We start from the raw sequence: 20610 nt of genomic DNA, 5'->3' as shown, positions 1-20610 counted from the left end.
CACACCCCTATGCTACACAAAACACTCAATCTGAAAGAAAAAGCATGTCAATCAATACAGTACGACGAACCGTGATAAGGGATTGGGAAAAAGGGGATGGGGAGGGGAAAATCACAGGCCCGAAGCTTTATTGAAAGACAAGACACATAAGGGGAGAGGGGGAGGAGGGGTTTAGTCCTCATCCTCGTCCTCCGGACCGTCCACGATGGAATAGTCTCTGAGCAGGCTGTGGATCAGCCTGCGGCAGTCCTGGATGGACATCCTCTCCCTCCTCAAGATGAGCCGGTTCCTGGCGACCCAAACGGCATCCTTGAAGCAGTTCATAAGGCGCCAAGCCTCCTGGATGGCTCCGACGGTATGAACCCCAGGGAAGAGTCCGTAAAGCACAGAATGGTGCGATAGGCTCGCCCTGGGGACAGAGTTCCTCAGGTCGTCCTCAAGGGCAGTCAACAGGCGCTGTGCAAATCGGCAGTCCCAAAAAGTGTGCAAAGATGTTTCCTCCACGAAGGGGCACCTTGGGCAGTACCGGGTCTTGCACAGGTTCCGGGCATGCATGAATGACCGGACGGGCAGTCCGCCCTGAATCGCCATCCACGACAAGTCCTTGTGCCAGTTGGTCAGCCTGTCAGACGACACATTTGTCCACACAGTCTCCAGCGTGTCCTGGTGAAGTCCTGTGATGTTCTCCACGTCATCCTTGGCTCTGATGAGCTTGTGGATAGTTTTGGGCTTCCACAAGTCGGGCTTGAGTCCCTCCAGTTGATGTTCCCCCACAAATCGAACGACGTCTCCGTAGAACCATGGCGTCGTCCAGTTGTAGGGGAAGGAGCTGTCCCACTTGTCCCAGCCGAGTCGCCTCCAAAGAGGAAGCAGGAAGAAGCGAGACATGGACCTGCCCGCGGAGCCATTCTTGACTTGCAAAGTCCGGCGGACACAATCACACACAAAAGAGGATCGCAGGAGGGTGGGGATATCTGGAACGCCCTTCCCACCCTTGCAAGGCTCCTTGTACATGACGGCCCGCCTGACTCTGTCCATCTTGGATCCCCAGACAAAGTGAAACACTGTCCTGGTAATGGCCCTGCACACAGTGACGTGTGGAGGCCAGGCCTGCGCCGTGTACTGCAAGACGGGCAGGACCTCATTACGCAGAACGAGTGCCTTACCCTCACAAGTGAGGTGTCTGAGGCTCCAGAGTCCGATCCGTTGCTTCACCTTGGCCAAGCGTTCTTGCCAGGACTTGAGGGCCGCTCCTTCCTTCCCGAACCAGACTCCCAGCACCTTGAGGAAATCCGGTTGAATGTTGAAGGGGAAGGGGGCAGAGGAGGCCGGCTGCCAATCCCCGAAAAGCATGGCTTCCGACTTCCTGCAGTTGACTTTGGCCCCTGAAGCCCGGCCGAACCTCTCACACGTCTGGACGAGGGCGTCGACTGAACCACGATCAGCGCAGAAGACGGTGACGTCGTCCATGTAGAGCGAGCACTTGACCTCGTGTCGTCCCGGACCCGATGCGGTGATCCCTCTGATCTCTCCATTCTGCCGGACAGCCTCTGCGAAGAGTTCTATAACACAAACAAAAAGAAGAGGTGATAGAGGGCAGCCTTGTCTGACCCCAGAGAGGACAGGGAAGGGGTCAGTCTTCCAGCCGTTCACCAACACCGAGCTGTGGATATCAAAATACATCAGACGGACATACGAACAAAACATGTTACCCAAACCTAACCGGTGCAGAGCTCGGCCCATGAACTCATGGGAAACCCGGTCGAAGGCCTTCTCCTGATCCAAGGAGACCAGGGCCGCGTGTGCGCGGCGGACCTTGATGTACTCGACCGTGTCCCGCACGAGAGCGAGGCTGTCTGCGATGCGACGTCCAGGGATGCCGCAGGTCTGGTCCGGGTGGATGATCCGTCCGATGACCGTCTTAAGTCGTGTCGCCATCGTCTTGGCCAGGATCTTGTAGTCCACGTTGAGCAGAGTGATGGGACGCCAATTTCTCAGGTCGCACCTCTCTCCCTTCCGCTTGTACAGGATCGTGACCGATCCTTCCCTCAAAGACGGAGGCATTCTACCCTCCACCACCATCTCCTCGTACAGGTCCAACAGGTCCGGACAGATGAGGTCTCCCAGCGCTACTGATAAGAACAGATACTACACTTGATCTTAGCCAAAAGGCCGAGAAGCGATAACCAGAATTGGTTTCCGACTACGGTGCCACCCAAGGATTCTGAAAAGTCCATTTGTGGAGATGGCCACCTGGACTCCCGTTAAGAAGACATGCTGTCAACCTCTAGATCCCTCACATGCCTGCACTTTACGGCTTGCTGCTGCTGCAATCCACGCGTTTTAGATCTGCATAACTCCACCTCTTTTAGCACAGTACCCTCAACCCCCGGCTGTTCCCACCCGCCTCAACACCGTTGGAAGGGAGGAGAACCAATTAAGGCGGGGGGGGGGGGTGGAACGAGCAGCTGTCTACCCTTAGCAGGAGGGTTGCTGATTAATTACCTCTCCTGCTGCTGCTGCTGCTGGCTGTCCAGCAGCAGACTGAAGGTGGCTGCTGCTGTGCGCAGGTATATAAAGGCTCACAGCCTATTATGACACGCGCAGCCAGCGTTCCATTGCCACATTCCGTCTACTGCAGGCGGGATACCTGGATGGCTGAATGTCACTGAGAAGCTCACAGAGACCGCCATAAGCAACAGTTTAAAAGAATGCCACAGACTAATCAACCAAACTTTTTGGGTTGGTTTCTCTTTTATAGTCTGCAGGCATTAAATGAAAGAAGTCAGTGTTCCAGCAGAGGGAGACAACGTTTCAGAAAAGGCATTGTAGCAAACCAAAAAAGAAATTTTAAGCGCAGCAGAGTAACCAGCTCACATACCTGTTAGCTCAGGTGAGTTTAAAAGGCTGCTGTTGATAACAAGGGCATTTGCTAAATAGATGGTGTGTGTGCAACAATATACTGAAAGGTCAATTATATTGTGCAGCTTATCTCACCACCTGTAGTTATTTAGGTGAAAGCTCCAAAATGCTTGCCTAATATGTCTGTTTATCCAAAAGGAAGTATAGAGGGAGAGCTAGATAGATAGCATTGCATTACATTACATTACATGGCAATGCAATGCACAGTTGCTGAAGTTGAACCAAAATGAGCTTGTCATCTGGCTTCTGCAACTTTTAACATGAAAAATCCAATGAGGAGAAGAAAAGCAAAGCCAAAGAGTCCATCCCAAAATCCGACAAACAAGCAAAATGAACAAAAAGCATTGAATTCAATTCTTTCTGATTTTAGAAACTGCATTAAAGAAGGGGTGCACCGGTCCTGGAGATACTGCAATACCAGGTCAATGCGTGGAGTGGACAGAGCAAGCTCTTTTTCCATCTCCCTGTTCTAAAAATCCATTTAATATATGGTCCCCAGATAGGGGACGTATCAGATATTAAACTGATAAGAACAGATACTACACTTGATCTTAGCCAAAAGGCCGAGAAGCGATAACCAGAATTGGTTTCCGACTACGGTGCCACCCAAGGATTCTGAAAAGTCCATTTGTGGAGATGGCCACCTGGACTCCCGTTAAGAAGACATGCTGTCAACCTCTAGATCCCTCACATGCCTGCACTTTTCGGCTTGCTGCTGCTGCAATCCACGCGTTTTAGATCTGCATAACTCCACCTCTTTTAGCACAGTACCCTCAACCCCCGGCTGTTCCCACCCGCCTCAACACCGTTGGAAGGGAGGAGAACCAATTAAGGCGGGGGGGGGGGTGGAACGAGCAGCTGTCTACCCTTAGCAGGAGGGTTGCTGATTAATTACCTCTCCTGCTGCTGCTGCTGCTGGCTGTCCAGCAGCAGACTGAAGGTGGCTGCTGCTGTGCGCAGGTATATAAAGGCTCAGAGCCTATTATGACACGCGCAGCCAGCGTTCCATTGCCACATTCCGTCTACTGCAGGCGGGATACCTGGATGGCTGAATGTCACTGAGAAGCTCACAGAGACCGCCATAAGCAACAGTTTAAAAGAATGCCACAGACTAATCAACCAAACTTTTTGGGTTGGTTTCTCTTTTATAGTCTGCAGGCATTAAATGAAAGAAGTCAGTGTTCCAGCAGAGGGAGACAACGTTTCAGAAAAGGCATTGTAGCAAACCAAAAAAGAAATTTTAAGCGCAGCAGAGTAACCAGCTCACATACCTGTTAGCTCAGGTGAGTTTAAAAGGCTGCTGTTGATAACAAGGGCATTTGCTAAATAGATGGTGTGTGTGCAACAATATACTGAAAGGTCAATTATATTGTGCAGCTTATCTCACCACCTGTAGTTATTTAGGTGAAAGCTCCAAAATGCTTGCCTAATATGTCTGTTTATCCAAAAGGAAGTATAGAGGGAGAGCTAGATAGATAGCATTGCATTACATTACATTACATGGCAATGCAATGCACAGTTGCTGAAGTTGAACCAAAATGAGCTTGTCATCTGGCTTCTGCAACTTTTAACATGAAAAATCCAATGAGGAGAAGAAAAGCAAAGCCAAGGAGTCCATCCCAAAATCCGACAAACAAGCAAAATGAACAAAAAGCATTGAATTCAATTCTTTCTGATTTTAGAAACTGCATTAAAGAAGGGGTGCACCGGTCCTGGAGATACTGCAATACCAGGTCAATGCGTGGAGTGGACAGAGCAAGCTCTTTTTCCATCTCCCTGTTCTAAAAATCCATTTAATATATGGTCCCCAGATAGGGGACGTATCAGATATTAAACTGATAAGAACAGATACTACACTTGATCTTAGCCAAAAGGCCGAGAAGCGATAACCAGAATTGGTTTCCGACTACGGTGCCACCCAAGGATTCTGAAAAGTCCATTTGTGGAGATGGCCACCTGGACTCCCGTTAAGAAGACATGCTGTCAACCTCTAGATCCCTCACATGCCTGCACTTTTCGGCTTGCTGCTGCTGCAGTCCACGCGTTTTAGATCTGCATAACTCCACCTCTTTTAGCACAGTACCCTCAACCCCCGGCTGTTCCCACCCGCCTCAACACCGTTGGAAGGGAGGAGAACCAATTAAGGCGGGGGGGGGGGTGGAACGAGCAGCTGTCTACCCTTAGCAGGAGGGTTGCTGATTAATTACCTCTCCTGCTGCTGCTGCTGCTGGCTGTCCAGCAGCAGACTGAAGGTGGCTGCTGCTGTGCGCAGGTATATAAAGGCTCAGAGCCTATTATGACACGCGCAGCCAGCGTTCCATTGCCACATTCCGTCTACTGCAGGCGGGATACCTGGATGGCTGAATGTCACTGAGAAGCTCACAGAGACCGCCATAAGCAACAGTTTAAAAGAATGCCACAGACTAATCAACCAAACTTTTTGGGTTGGTTTCTCTTTTATAGTCTGCAGGCATTAAATAAAAGAAGTCAGTGTTCCAGCAGAGGGAGACAACGTTTCAGAAAAGGCATTGTAGCAAACCAAAAAAGAAATTTTAAGCGCAGCAGAGTAACCAGCTCACATACCTGTTAGCTCAGGTGAGTTTAAAAGGCTGCTGTTGATAACAAGGGCATTTGCTAAATAGATGGTGTGTGTGCAACAATATACTGAAAGGTCAATTATATTGTGCAGCTTATCTCACCACCTGTAGTTATTTAGGTGAAAGCTCCAAAATGCTTGCCTAATATGTCTGTTTATCCAAAAGGAAGTATAGAGGGAGAGCTAGATAGATAGCATTGCATTACATTACATTACATGGCAATGCAATGCACAGTTGCTGAAGTTGAACCAAAATGAGCTTGTCATCTGGCTTCTGCAACTTTTAACATGAAAAATCCAATGAGGAGAAGAAAAGCAAAGCCAAAGAGTCCATCCCAAAATCCGACAAACAAGCAAAATGAACAAAAAGCATTGAATTCAATTCTTTCTGATTTTAGAAACTGCATTAAAGAAGGGGTGCACCGGTCCTGGAGATACTGCAATACCAGGTCAATGCGTGGAGTGGACAGAGCAAGCTCTTTTTCCATCTCCCTGTTCTAAAAATCCATTTAATATATGGTCCCCAGATAGGGGACGTATCAGATATTAAACTGATAAGAACAGATACTACACTTGATCTTAGCCAAAAGGCCGAGAAGCGATAACCAGAATTGGTTTCCGACTACGGTGCCACCCAAGGATTCTGAAAAGTCCATTTGTGGAGATGGCCACCTGGACTCCCGTTAAGAAGACATGCTGTCAACCTCTAGATCCCTCACATGCCTGCACTTTTCGGCTTGCTGCTGCTGCAATCCACGCGTTTTAGATCTGCATAACTCCACCTCTTTTAGCACAGTACCCTCAACCCCCGGCTGTTCCCACCCGCCTCAACACCGTTGGAAGGGAGGAGAACCAATTAAGGCGGGGGGGGGTGGAACGAGCAGCTGTCTACCCTTAGCAGGAGGGTTGCTGATTAATTACCTCTCCTGCTGCTGCTGCTGCTGGCTGTCCAGCAGCAGACTGAAGGTGGCTGCTGCTGTGCGCAGGTATATAAAGGCTCAGAGCCTATTATGACACGCGCAGCCAGCGTTCCATTGCCACATTCCGTCTACTGCAGGCGGGATACCTGGATGGCTGAATGTCACTGAGAAGCTCACAGAGACCGCCATAAGCAACAGTTTAAAAGAATGCCACAGACTAATCAACCAAACTTTTTGGGTTGGTTTCTCTTTTATAGTCTGCAGGCATTAAATGAAAGAAGTCAGTGTTCCAGCAGAGGGAGACAACGTTTCAGAAAAGGCATTGTAGCAAACCAAAAAAGAAATTTTAAGCGCAGCAGAGTAACCAGCTCACATACCTGTTAGCTCAGGTGAGTTTAAAAGGCTGCTGTTGATAACAAGGGCATTTGCTAAATAGATGGTGTGTGTGCAACAATATACTGAAAGGTCAATTATATTGTGCAGCTTATCTCACCACCTGTAGTTATTTAGGTGAAAGCTCCAAAATGCTTGCCTAATATGTCTGTTTATCCAAAAGGAAGTATAGAGGGAGAGCTAGATAGATAGCATTGCATTACATTACATTACATGGCAATGCAATGCACAGTTGCTGAAGTTGAACCAAAATGAGCTTGTCATCTGGCTTCTGCAACTTTTAACATGAAAAATCCAATGAGGAGAAGAAAAGCAAAGCCAAAGAGTCCATCCCAAAATCCGACAAACAAGCAAAATGAACAAAAAGCATTGAATTCAATTCTTTCTGATTTTAGAAACTGCATTAAAGAAGGGGTGCACCGGTCCTGGAGATACTGCAATACCAGGTCAATGCGTGGAGTGGACAGAGCAAGCTCTTTTTCCATCTCCCTGTTCTAAAAATCCATTTAATATATGGTCCCCAGATAGGGGACGTATCAGATATTAAACTGATAAGAACAGATACTACACTTGATCTTAGCCAAAAGGCCGAGAAGCGATAACCAGAATTGGTTTCCGACTACGGTGCCACCCAAGGATTCTGAAAAGTCCATTTGTGGAGATGGCCACCTGGACTCCCGTTAAGAAGACATGCTGTCAACCTCTAGATCCCTCACATGCCTGCACTTTTCGGCTTGCTGCTGCTGCAATCCACGCGTTTTAGATCTGCATAACTCCACCTCTTTTAGCACAGTACCCTCAACCCCCGGCTGTTCCCACCCGCCTCAACACCGTTGGAAGGGAGGAGAACCAATTAAGGCAGGGGGGGGGGGGGAACGAGCAGCTGTCTACCCTTAGCAGGAGGGTTGCTGATTAATTACCTCTCCTGCTGCTGCTGCTGCTGGCTGTCCAGCAGCAGACTGAAGGTGGCTGCTGCTGTGCGCAGGTATATAAAGGCTCAGAGCCTATTATGACACGTGCAGCCAGCGTTCCATTGCCACATTCCGTCTACTGCAGGCGGGATACCTGGATGGCTGAATGTCACTGAGAAGCTCACAGAGACCGCCATAAGCAACAGTTTAAAAGAATGCCACAGACTAATCAACCAAACTTTTTGGGTTGGTTTCTCTTTTATAGTCTGCAGGCATTAAATGAAAGAAGTCAGTGTTCCAGCAGAGGGAGACAACGTTTCAGAAAAGGCATTGTAGCAAACCAAAAAAGAAATTTTAAGCGCAGCAGAGTAACCAGCTCACATACCTGTTAGCTCAGGTGAGTTTAAAAGGCTGCTGTTGATAACAAGGGCATTTGCTAAATAGATGGTGTGTGTGCAACAATATACTGAAAGGTCAATTATATTGTGCAGCTTATCTCACCACCTGTAGTTATTTAGGTGAAAGCTCCAAAATGCTTGCCTAATATGTCTGTTTATCCAAAAGGAAGTATAGAGGGAGAGCTAGATAGATAGCATTGCATTACATTACATTACATGGCAATGCAATGCACAGTTGCTGAAGTTGAACCAAAATGAGCTTGTCATCTGGCTTCTGCAACTTTTAACATGAAAAATCCAATGAGGAGAAGAAAAGCAAAGCCAAAGAGTCCATCCCAAAATCCGACAAACAAGCAAAATGAACAAAAAGCATTGAATTCAATTCTTTCTGATTTTAGAAACTGCATTAAAGAAGGGGTGCACCGGTCCTGGAGATACTGCAATACCAGGTCAATGCGTGGAGTGGACAGAGCAAGCTCTTTTTCCATCTCCCTGTTCTAAAAATCCATTTAATATATGGTCCCCAGATAGGGGACGTATCAGATATTAAACTGATAAGAACAGATACTACACTTGATCTTAGCCAAAAGGCCGAGAAGCGATAACCAGAATTGGTTTCCGACTACGGTGCCACCCAAGGATTCTGAAAAGTCCATTTGTGGAGATGGCCACCTGGACTCCCGTTAAGAAGACATGCTGTCAACCTCTAGATCCCTCACATGCCTGCACTTTTCGGCTTGCTGCTGCTGCAATCCACGCGTTTTAGATCTGCATAACTCCACCTCTTTTAGCACAGTACCCTCAACCCCCGGCTGTTCCCACCCGCCTCAACACCGTTGGAAGGGAGGAGAACCAATTAAGGCGGGGGGGGGTGGAACGAGCAGCTGTCTACCCTTAGCAGGAGGGTTGCTGATTAATTACCTCTCCTGCTGCTGCTGCTGCTGGCTGTCCAGCAGCAGACTGAAGGTGGCTGCTGCTGTGCGCAGGTATATAAAGGCTCAGAGCCTATTATGACACGCGCAGCCAGCGTTCCATTGCCACATTCCGTCTACTGCAGGCGGGATACCTGGATGGCTGAATGTCACTGAGAAGCTCACAGAGACCGCCATAAGCAACAGTTTAAAAGAATGCCACAGACTAATCAACCAAACTTTTTGGGTTGGTTTCTCTTTTATAGTCTGCAGGCATTAAATGAAAGAAGTCAGTGTTCCAGCAGAGGGAGACAACGTTTCAGAAAAGGCATTGTAGCAAACCAAAAAAGAAATTTTAAGCGCAGCAGAGTAGCCAGCTCACATACCTGTTAGCTCAGGTGAGTTTAAAAGGCTGCTGTTGATAACAAGGGCATTTGCTAAATAGATGGTGTGTGTGCAACAATATACTGAAAGGTCAATTATATTGTGCAGCTTATCTCACCACCTGTAGTTATTTAGGTGAAAGCTCCAAAATACTTGCCTAATATGTCTGTTTATCCAAAAGGAAGTATAGAGGGAGAGCTAGATAGATAGCATTGCATTACATTACATTACATGGCAATGCAATGCACAGTTGCTGAAGTTGAACCAAAATGAGCTTGTCATCTGGCTTCTGCAACTTTTAACATGAAAAATCCAATGAGGAGAAGAAAAGCAAAGCCAAAGAGTCCATCCCAAAATCCGACAAACAAGCAAAATGAACAAAAAGCATTGAATTCAATTCTTTCTGATTTTAGAAACTGCATTAAAGAAGGGGTGCACCGGTCCTGGAGATACTGCAATACCAGGTCAATGCGTGGAGTGGACAGAGCAAGCTCTTTTTCCATCTCCCTGTTCTAAAAATCCATTTAATATATGGTCCCCAGATAGGGGACGTATCAGATATTAAACTGATAAGAACAGATACTACACTTGATCTTAGCCAAAAGGCCGAGAAGCGATAACCAGAATTGGTTTCCGACTACGGTGCCACCCAAGGATTCTGAAAAGTCCATTTGTGGAGATGGCCACCTGGACTCCCGTTAAGAAGACATGCTGTCAACCTCTAGATCCCTCACATGCCTGCACTTTTCGGCTTGCTGCTGCTGCAATCCACGCGTTTTAGATCTGCATAACTCCACCTCTTTTAGCACAGTACCCTCAACCCCCGGCTGTTCCCACCCGCCTCAACACCGTTGGAAGGGAGGAGAACCAATTAAGGCGGGGGGGGGGGTGGAACGAGCAGCTGTCTACCCTTAGCAGGAGGGTTGCTGATTAATTACCTCTCCTGCTGCTGCTGCTGCTGGCTGTCCAGCAGCAGACTGAAGGTGGCTGCTGCTGTGCGCAGGTATATAAAGGCTCAGAGCCTATTATGACACGTGCAGCCAGCGTTCCATTGCCACATTCCGTCTACTGCAGGCGGGATACCTGGATGGCTGAATGTCACTGAGAAGCTCACAGAGACCGCCATAAGCAACAGTTTAAAAGAATGCCACAGACTAATCAACCAAACTTTTTGGGTTGGTTTCTCTTTTATAGTCTGCAGGCATTAAATGAAAGAAGTCAGTGTTCCAGCAGAGGGAGACAACGTTTCAGAAAAGGCATTGTAGCAAACCAAAAAAGAAATTTTAAGCGCAGCAGAGTAACCAGCTCACATACCTGTTAGCTCAGGTGAGTTTAAAAGGCTGCTGTTGATAACAAGGGCATTTGCTAAATAGATGGTGTGTGTGCAACAATATACTGAAAGGTCAATTATATTGTGCAGCTTATCTCACCACCTGTAGTTATTTAGGTGAAAGCTCCAAAATGCTTGCCTAATATGTCTGTTTATCCAAAAGGAAGTATAGAGGGAGAGCTAGATAGATAGCATTGCATTACATTACATTACATGGCAATGCAATGCACAGTTGCTGAAGTTGAACCAAAATGAGCTTGTCATCTGGCTTCTGCAACTTTTAACATGAAAAATCCAATGAGGAGAAGAAAAGCAAAGCCAAAGAGTCCATCCCAAAATCCGACAAACAAGCAAAATGAACAAAAAGCATTGAATTCAATTCTTTCTGATTTTAGAAACTGCATTAAAGAAGGGGTGCACCGGTCCTGGAGATACTGCAATACCAGGTCAATGCGTGGAGTGGACAGAGCAAGCTCTTTTTCCATCTCCCTGTTCTAAAAATCCATTTAATATATGGTCCCCAGATAGGGGATGTATCAGATATTAAACTGATAAGAACAGATTTTTTTTTTTTTTTTTTTTTTTTTTTTTTTTTTTTTAACCAAATCAGATAGGCCGGAGCATAAGCTCAATCAAATCGACTTACAAAAGCCTTTCATTGACACTTAGCCTTTCATCACACTTGGTATATAATCAAAATTAAAACCAAACCTTATCATCAGGTACATTATACACTACTAATTAAACTTTACCAAAAACCTCCACTTTTTAAACTTCCAGATCCCTTCAGCATCTATAATACTTCCACGTTCCTGATCCCAGAGGTATATTACATACATACGTGACAGAATCAATCTCAAACATTCATTAACTGACATTTTCTTCCTTTTAAAAACTAACAAATTCCTCGCATCCCACAAACTTTCAATTACACACACCACCAACAACCATAAAATCCTATCCTTAATTCTACTACATGCACCCATCCCAAACATAGCAAGTTTCCAATTAACATACTTTACACCCACCAATTCCTTACAAAGTCCCCCTATACCCTTCCATACATCATATGCAAAATCACAATCCCATACCATATGTCTAACATGCTCTCTCAAACCACATCCATCCCTCGGGCATACCTCAGATTTAACTAAATCCCTCTTCTTTTGCACATCCCTAACAGGCAAAATGTCATGCAATATCATCCAAGCGATATCTCTCTGTCTGTTAGTCACACCATCTATACTTAATTTTCTCCACATCTCGGTTACTTCCTCCCCTCTCAACCCATGGATATTACATACCACCTCACGCTCACGCACCATCCTAATGACTTTCTTCTTTTGCCTAAAATCACTCATGTTAACGGACAACAAATCATACTTCCTTACAAATTTCTCAACACAACCATACCATACAGGACACTTAAAAGCAACAGGCACTCTAGCATCCCTTTTGACCCACTTTAAGCCATAAAGCATCCATCCAGCCGAATACTTCATCATATAAGCACACTTATTACTTTTCCCTAGAACCACCACCACCATTTTCACGTAACTAATCCCTAAAAAGAAATCAATATTTGGAAAATCCAAACCACCATTTACACATAACTTATAGACATATTCCCGTTTCAATTTCTCCATGCGACTTCCCCAAAGAAAATTAAAGATGAATTTCTCAGTTTTCCTAATTTTCTTAAAAGCAGCAGGATATACATTCGCAACAAACAACAAAATAGGCAAAATAACCGCCTTAATAATCAGAACTTTCCCAGTCAGAGTTAATTCTCTCATTCGCCAGAAATTCAACTTGCGCACCACTCTCACCCCACAATCTTCCCAACTCTCATTTCCTTTCAAATCATCATTAAACTTAATCCCAAGCACCTTTATTGCACCATCCTCACACCTCACACCATCCATCCGTACATTCCTCTCACCAAAACATTTAAAGGAACTCTTAGTCCAATTGACCTTAAAAGCTGAGACACTACAAAACAAACTTAATATCAACCTTGCCCTACTCATCACAGCCATATTCCCACTCACAATCACTACATCATCCATGTAACCTAGAATTCTCACATCCTTTCCATTACTCCCAGGAATCATCACACCTCTCATAACCTTATCCTTCCTAACCATACACATCAATACTTCAATCACACTAATAAACAAAAAAGGGGACATAGGGCACCCCTGACGCACTCCTGATTTAATTCTCACTTTCTCACTCAACCACCCATTCACCAAAAATTCACTTGAAACATTACAATACAAACTCCTAACACAGTTTACAAAATTCCTGGAATAACCCATCTTAGACAAAACCTTAAACATAAAGCTATGTGACACACGGTCAAAAGCTTTTTCAAAATCAACCGAAAACAACAAACATTTCTGCTTACGACTCATACAATCCCCAATCACATCACGCAACAACACCAAATTTTCAGTCATACTTCTCCCAGGCACTGCACACACTTGATCTTCATCCACCACACCGCCAATCACTTCCCGCATCCGGCTAGCCAACAATTTACTAAACACCTTATAGTCTGCATTCAAAAGGGTGATTGGCCTCCAATTCCCCAAATCCTTTTTATCACCTTTCTTATGAACCAAAACCACCACCCCATCTCTCATAGATTCACTCAACATATTCTCCGTGAACATATACTGGCACACCTCCAATAAGTCATTTCCCATCGTGTCCCATTCCTTAACATATAACTCCACGGGCAGTCCATCCTTCCCAGGTGTTTTATTCTTACTCGCAGACATCACCACTTTTTTAACTTCATCCAACACAATTACATCATCCAATATTTCACGTTCATCCTCACCCAAACAACCTTCTAAACACCCCAAAGCATCAGTCAACATCCTATCATCAACCCATTTTTCCCCATACAACTCCTTATAAAACAACACCACCTCCTGCATCACATCCTTCCCACTCACACACACCCCATCACCATTCACCACCTCATCCATATCTACTTTCTTCCCAAAAACTTTTTTGAAAAAAAAACCTTGTGCATTTCTCATTTTTCTCCAAATGTTCAATCTTAGAACGGTAAATAATTTCTTTCCCTTTACCCTCAATATATTTCTTAATTTCTTCTTTCACTTGACACATCAAAACATCCACATCCACTCCAATCATCCTTAACTTCCTCAGCCACTCCAGTCTAGAGCTTAAATCATTAAATTTTGCTCTATTCATTGCTGCTTTCCTCCTGCCCCTTTTTCTAAAGAAAAAAACAATCTCACTCTTCATCCAGTCCCACCACTCAAGCACATTCCTGAAATCACTTTTTTTATCCCTCCACCTAACATACATTCGCCTAAAATCACGCATGATCCTATTATCTTCCAGCAAACGCACATTAAGTTTCCACACGCCACCACCATATACAAAGGAAATCTTACCTTCTAGACGTGCCCTCAAACACACATGGTCAGAGAAGGGAACATCTTCCTGCTGGAAATTCCTACAAATAACATTTTGTGAAGAAAAGAAGATACGGTCTATTCTAGACTCTATGCCTCCCCTGTCGGCCTTATAGGTCGCAGGAGGTGGATTACCTAAAAAAACTTCCGCAGCATCCTGTAAGGAAAAATCCGCCACAAGACTCTTGAGTCTTTTACCTGTAACATCCATCTTATCCCCCTCCGTCACACAATTGAAATCTCCAACAAAAATTATTGGCATTTTGCCAGATAAAAAAAAACATAATTTCTCAAAAATTTCCAGCCTCTCCCCTTTATCTATTGGTGCATACATATTTACCACCCTAACCCTCCACCCCCTACAATTTAACTCACATATTACACACCTCCCCGCCTCCACCACCATGTAACTTTCTATCTTAACACTATAACCCTTCACCAAAACACCTACCCCACAATTTTTATTACATACAGAACCAGACCACACACTTTGACCTAAAGGCCATGCATTTTCACTTAAGGGATCGGAGATCCCACACTCCTGGACACAGTATACGTCCGCATCCAAGTTGCTCAAGTAGTCCAAAATTGCCACTCTTCTCGACTCAGATTTAATCAGTCGAACATTTAGCGACAAGATGCTGAGAGCAACTTGGGCACCCATCTATTAATTTGATGTGGCAGGTCACGACAACATGCCCACCTGTCCATCATCCTAACCCTTCTGGGGGTAGGACGCTGGACGTGCAGATATCGTAGTTTGTGCCTTCCCCCAAAAAAGACACATCTTGGGGATCGGATGCAGTAGGGTACACCCGGGCTGGACTCACACTGCAGTCACTTAAAGGGGAAAAGGATGGTTCAGTTTTCTTCTTTTTCTTCACTGAAGCGCCTCCATCTTCATCTGAACTATAATCCCGCCGCTGGGGGTCAAAGTCCCCCTGACCTCCCTCCTCCTCAAGGTCAGAAACGACATCGCTCCAGGCCACATGCGGTGTTCTGGTCAGATCAGACTCCTCTTCCCCTTGCAATGTAACCATCATGTCTGGAATTTCAGCCTCCAGATCCTCCACCGGGGCCACTTCCATGCCTATACGATCATCAGTTATCGTCTCAGACTCACTGACATCTGAAGCCACAGACGCGGCCCTCTGCACCGGTGGCTCAGGTGCCAGCTCCATATTTCCTCTTACATTCACACGAACCAGTTCTGGAAAAGCAACCCGAGCCTCCTCCTCATCCAGGAAAGCCAGAGTAGATATCGGAGCAGTCGGAGTTGGAGCAGTCGGAGTTGTAGCTGTGGGTGCAGGAGATTCATTTCTTCTCCTTCCCCTTCCCGCTGCCCCCGCATATGAACCAGGATGGAATATACAGTCTCTGAAGGCATGCCCCTTCTCTCCGCAGAGGTTACAGACTATTTCATTTTTGCAATTATTGGAAGAATGACCCACCTCATTGCACTTCCTGCAAATAATCTGTCTGATGTCGCATGCTTCCTGAGTATGGCCATACCTCCTACAATGACGACAAAACCTGGGCGCATTGGGGAAGAACAGGTAACCCCGCTCACTCCCAATGGAAAAATTTGATGGAGGATAATGTATACCCCCTGGTTCATCAGGACTTTCCCGGAACTTGACCATGAAACGATATTTACCGGTCCATAGTTCCTCCTCATTCATGACTTTTACTGCCACCTTGGTAATATAGCAGTGCCTATTTAGAAAGGCATAAATCAAAGCCAAGTCCACATGTGGGTTGTACATGAAAACAGTCAGAGGTACCTCTTTGGAGCAATACAAGATGACAAAAGTCAGCCCATCCAAATATTGATTGTCCAGATTCTTTTTTAAACAATCATAGAAATTGTTGCAAACAGCCATAGAAGTAAATACAAGATTATACTTGCTTTTGAATTGCTGGAGGCACAAGATTTCTTCCTTCTTCACTTCAAGGAGTCCAAACAAAATCTCCTTCACCACGAAGCTGAGGGTAAAGATTCCTTCTTTGCCTTCTTCCACATCAATCTGGATTCCAAACTTCACTCGAGCCTCACCGGGCCCAGCGTATCGAATGCGTCCCATTATCGCTAGTCGTGTCTACTGGCCAACTCCTTATAGCAGCAAGTGGCTTAAGCCATAAAATGGCGATGCCACAGGGCCAAGAGTTAACGCACAGACAGCCAAATGACTAGACCTATTACAGATCTGAGCCAAAAGGCCGAGAAGCGATAACCAGAATTGGTTTCCGACTACGGTGCCACCCAAGGATTCTGAAAAGTCCATTTGTGGAGATGGCCACCTGGACTCCCGTTAAGAAGACATGCTGTCAACCTCTAGATCCCTCACATGCCTGCACTTTTCGGCTTGCTGCTGCTGCAATCCACGCGTTTTAGATCTGCATAACTCCACCTCTTTTAGCACAGTACCCTCAACCCCCGGCTGTTCCCACCCGCCTCAACACCGTTGGAAGGGAGGAGAACCAATTAAGGCGGGGGGGGGTGGAACGAGCAGCTGTCTACCCTTAGCAGGAGGGTTGCTGATTAATTACCTCTCCTGCTGCTGCTGCTGCTGGCTGTCCAGCAGCAGACTGAAGGTGGCTGCTGCTGTGCGCAGGTATATAAAGGCTCAGAGCCTATTATGACACGCGCAGCCAGCGTTCCATTGCCACATTCCGTCTACTGCAGGCGGGATACCTGGATGGCTGAATGTCACTGAGAAGCTCACAGAGACCGCCATAAGCAACAGTTTAAAAGAATGCCACAGACTAATCAACCAAACTTTTTGGGTTGGTTTCTCTTTTATAGTCTGCAGGCATTAAATGAAAGAAGTCAGTGTTCCAGCAGAGGGAGACAACGTTTCAGAAAAGGCATTGTAGCAAACCAAAAAAGAAATTTTAAGCGCAGCAGAGTAACCAGCTCACATACCTGTTAGCTCAGGTGAGTTTAAAAGGCTGCTGTTGATAACAAGGGCATTTGCTAAATAGATGGTGTGTGTGCAACAATATACTGAAAGGTCAATTATATTGTGCAGCTTATCTCACCACCTGTAGTTATTTAGGTGAAAGCTCCAAAATGCTTGCCTAATATGTCTGTTTATCCAAAAGGAAGTATAGAGGGAGAGCTAGATAGATAGCATTGCATTACATTACATTACATGGCAATGCAATGCACAGTTGCTGAAGTTGAACCAAAATGAGCTTGTCATCTGGCTTCTGCAACTTTTAACATGAAAAATCCAATGAGGAGAAGAAAAGCAAAGCCAAAGAGTCCATCCCAAAATCCGACAAACAAGCAAAATGAACAAAAAGCATTGAATTCAATTCTTTCTGATTTTAGAAACTGCATTAAAGAAGGGGTGCACCGGTCCTGGAGATACTGCAATACCAGGTCAATGCGTGGAGTGGACAGAGCAAGCTCTTTTTCCATCTCCCTGTTCTAAAAATCCATTTAATATATGGTCCCCAGATAGGGGACGTATCAGATATTAAACTGATAAGAACAGATACTACACTTGATCTTAGCCAAAAGGCCGAGAAGCGATAACCAGAATTGGTTTCCGACTACGGTGCCACCCAAGGATTCTGAAAAGTCCATTTGTGGAGATGGCCACCTGGACTCCCGTTAAGAAGACATGCTGTCAACCTCTAGATCCCTCACATGCCTGCACTTTTCGGCTTGCTGCTGCTGCAATCCACGCGTTTTAGATCTGCATAACTCCACCTCTTTTAGCACAGTACCCTCAACCCCCGGCTGTTCCCACCCGCCTCAACACCGTTGGAAGGGAGGAGAACCAATTAAGGCGGGGGGGGGGGGGTGGAACGAGCAGCTGTCTACCCTTAGCAGGAGGGTTGCTGATTAATTACCTCTCCTGCTGCTGCTGCTGCTGGCTGTCCAGCAGCAGACTGAAGGTGGCTGCTGCTGTGCGCAGGTATATAAAGGCTCAGAGCCTATTATGACACGCGCAGCCAGCGTTCCATTGCCACATTCCGTCTACTGCAGGCGGGATACCTGGATGGCTGAATGTCACTGAGAAGCTCACAGAGACCGCCATAAGCAACAGTTTAAAAGAATGCCACAGACTAATCAACCAAACTTTTTGGGTTGGTTTCTCTTTTATAGTCTGCAGGCATTAAATGAAAGAAGTCAGTGTTCCAGCAGAGGGAGACAACGTTTCAGAAAAGGCATTGTAGCAAACCAAAAAAGAAATTTTAAGCGCAGCAGAGTAACCAGCTCACATACCTGTTAGCTCAGGTGAGTTTAAAAGGCTGCTGTTGATAACAAGGGCATTTGCTAAATAGATGGTGTGTGTGCAACAATATACTGAAAGGTCAATTATATTGTGCAGCTTATCTCACCACCTGTAGTTATTTAGGTGAAAGCTCCAAAATGCTTGCCTAATATGTCTGTTTATCCAAAAGGAAGTATAGAGGGAGAGCTAGATAGATAGCATTGCATTACATTACATTACATGGCAATGCAATGCACAGTTGCTGAAGTTGAACCAAAATGAGCTTGTCATCTGGCTTCTGCAACTTTTAACATGAAAAATCCAATGAGGAGAAGAAAAGCAAAGCCAAAGAGTCCATCCCAAAATCCGACAAACAAGCAAAATGAACAAAAAGCATTGAATTCAATTCTTTCTGATTTTAGAAACTGCATTAAAGAAGGGGTGCACCGGTCCTGGAGATACTGCAATACCAGGTCAATGCGTGGAGTGGACAGAGCAAGCTCTTTTTCCATCTCCCTGTTCTAAAAATCCATTTAATATATGGTCCCCAGATAGGGGACGTATCAGATATTAAACTGATAAGAACAGATACTACACTTGATCTTAGCCAAAAGGCCGAGAAGCGATAACCAGAATTGGTTTCCGACTACGGTGCCACCCAAGGATTCTGAAAAGTCCATTTGTGGAGATGGCCACCTGGACTCCCGTTAAGAAGACATGCTGTCAACCTCTAGATCCCTCACATGCCTGCACTTTTCGGCTTGCTGCTGCTGCAATCCACGCGTTTTAGATCTGCATAACTCCACCTCTTTTAGCACAGTACCCTCAACCCCCGGCTGTTCCCACCCGCCTCAACACCGTTGGAAGGGAGGAGAGCCAATTAAGGCGGGGGGGGGGGGTGGAACGAGCAGCTGTCTACCATTAGCAGGAGGGTTGCTGATTAATTACCTCTCCTGCTGCTGCTGCTGCTGGCTGTCCAGCAGCAGACTGAAGGTGGCTGCTGCTGTGCGCAGGTATATAAAGGCTCAGAGCCTATTCCGTCTACTGCAGGCGGGCTACCTGGATGGCTGAATGTCACTGAGAAGCTCACAGAGACCGCCATAAGCAACAGTTTAAAAGAATGCCACAGACTAATCAACCAAACTTTTTGGGTTGGTTTCTCTTTTATAGTCTGCAGGCATTAAATGAAAGAAGTCAGTGTTCCAGCAGAGGGAGACAACATTTCAGAAAAGGCATTGTAGCAAACCAAAAAAGAAATTTTAAGCGCAGCAGAGTAACCAGCTCACATACCTGTTAGCTCAGGTGAGTTTAAAAGGCTGCTGTTGATAACAAGGGCATTTGCTAAATAGATGGTGTGTGTGCAACAATATACTGAAAGGTCAATTATATTGTGCAGCTTATCTCACCACCTGTAGTTATTTAGGTGAAAGCTCCAAAATGCTTGCCTAATATGTCTGTTTATCCAAAAGGAAGTATAGAGGGAGAGCTAGATAGATAGCATTGCATTACATTACATTACATGGCAATGCAATGCACAGTTGCTGAAGTTGAACCAAAATGAGCTTGTCATCTGGCTTCTGCAACTTTTAACATGAAAAATCCAATGAGGAGAAGAAAAGCAAAGCCAAAGAGTCCATCCCAAAATCCGACAAACAAGCAAAATGAACAAAAAGCATTGAATTCAATTCTTTCTGATTTTAGAAACTGCATTAAAGAAGGGGTGCACCGGTCCTGGAGATACTGCAATACCAGGTCAATGCGTGGAGTGGACAGAGCAAGCTCTTTTTCCATCTCCCTGTTCTAAAAATCCATTTAATATATGGTCCCCAGATAGGGGACGTATCAGATATTAAACTGATAAGAACAGATACTACACTTGATCTTAGCCAAAAGGCCGAGAAGCGATAACCAGAATTGGTTTCCGACTACGGTGCCACCCAAGGATTCTGAAAAGTCCATTTGTGGAGATGGCCACCTGGACTCCCGTTAAGAAGACATGCTGTCAACCTCTAGATCCCTCACATGCCTGCACTTTTCGGCTTGCTGCTGCTGCAATCCACGCGTTTTAGATCTGCATAACTCCACCTCTTTTAGCACAGTACCCTCAACCCCCGGCTGTTCCCACCCGCCTCAACACCGTTGGAAGGGAGGAGAACCA

At 45.6% G+C, this 20610-nt stretch overlaps 9 non-coding genes and 2 pseudogenes across 9 annotated transcripts; all 11 read right to left on the bottom strand.

Moving 5' to 3' along the window:
* Positions 1–2098: 2098 nt before the first annotated feature.
* On the bottom strand, positions 2099–2184 carry LOC141221760 (U2 spliceosomal RNA; annotated as a pseudogene).
* Positions 2185–3306: 1122 nt separating this feature from the next.
* Positions 3307–3497, bottom strand: LOC141221782 (U2 spliceosomal RNA). Its single transcript, XR_012289726.1, has one exon. It is a non-coding gene; the product is annotated as a U2 spliceosomal RNA (small nuclear RNA).
* Positions 3498–4618: 1121 nt separating this feature from the next.
* Positions 4619–4809, bottom strand: LOC141221781 (U2 spliceosomal RNA). The gene has a single exon (XR_012289725.1). It is a non-coding gene; the product is annotated as a U2 spliceosomal RNA (small nuclear RNA).
* A 1121-nt stretch (positions 4810–5930) lies between these two features.
* Positions 5931–6121, bottom strand: LOC141221780 (U2 spliceosomal RNA). Its single transcript, XR_012289724.1, has one exon. It is a non-coding gene; the product is annotated as a U2 spliceosomal RNA (small nuclear RNA).
* Positions 6122–7240: 1119 nt separating this feature from the next.
* LOC141221779 (U2 spliceosomal RNA) lies at positions 7241–7431 on the bottom strand. The gene has a single exon (XR_012289723.1). It is a non-coding gene; the product is annotated as a U2 spliceosomal RNA (small nuclear RNA).
* A 1121-nt stretch (positions 7432–8552) lies between these two features.
* On the bottom strand, positions 8553–8743 carry LOC141221778 (U2 spliceosomal RNA). The gene has a single exon (XR_012289722.1). It is a non-coding gene; the product is annotated as a U2 spliceosomal RNA (small nuclear RNA).
* Positions 8744–9862: 1119 nt separating this feature from the next.
* Positions 9863–10053, bottom strand: LOC141221777 (U2 spliceosomal RNA). Its single transcript, XR_012289721.1, has one exon. It is a non-coding gene; the product is annotated as a U2 spliceosomal RNA (small nuclear RNA).
* Positions 10054–11174: 1121 nt separating this feature from the next.
* On the bottom strand, positions 11175–11377 carry LOC141221757 (U2 spliceosomal RNA; annotated as a pseudogene).
* Positions 11378–17574: 6197 nt separating this feature from the next.
* Positions 17575–17765, bottom strand: LOC141221775 (U2 spliceosomal RNA). Its single transcript, XR_012289719.1, has one exon. It is a non-coding gene; the product is annotated as a U2 spliceosomal RNA (small nuclear RNA).
* A 1123-nt stretch (positions 17766–18888) lies between these two features.
* Positions 18889–19079, bottom strand: LOC141221772 (U2 spliceosomal RNA). The gene has a single exon (XR_012289718.1). It is a non-coding gene; the product is annotated as a U2 spliceosomal RNA (small nuclear RNA).
* A 1088-nt stretch (positions 19080–20167) lies between these two features.
* Positions 20168–20358, bottom strand: LOC141221761 (U2 spliceosomal RNA). The gene has a single exon (XR_012289717.1). It is a non-coding gene; the product is annotated as a U2 spliceosomal RNA (small nuclear RNA).
* Between the last annotated feature and the right edge of the window lie 252 nt (positions 20359–20610).

This window comes from Phyllobates terribilis, unplaced genomic scaffold, assembly GCF_046119375.1.
Source record: "Phyllobates terribilis strain yellow unplaced genomic scaffold, ASM4611937v1 Scaffold_334__1_contigs__length_2070977, whole genome shotgun sequence".
NCBI classification, from domain to species: domain Eukaryota; kingdom Metazoa; phylum Chordata; class Amphibia; order Anura; family Dendrobatidae; genus Phyllobates; species Phyllobates terribilis.
The sequence above is the reverse complement of the archived record's forward strand: the minus strand, read 5'-3'. Positions and strand labels throughout refer to the sequence as shown.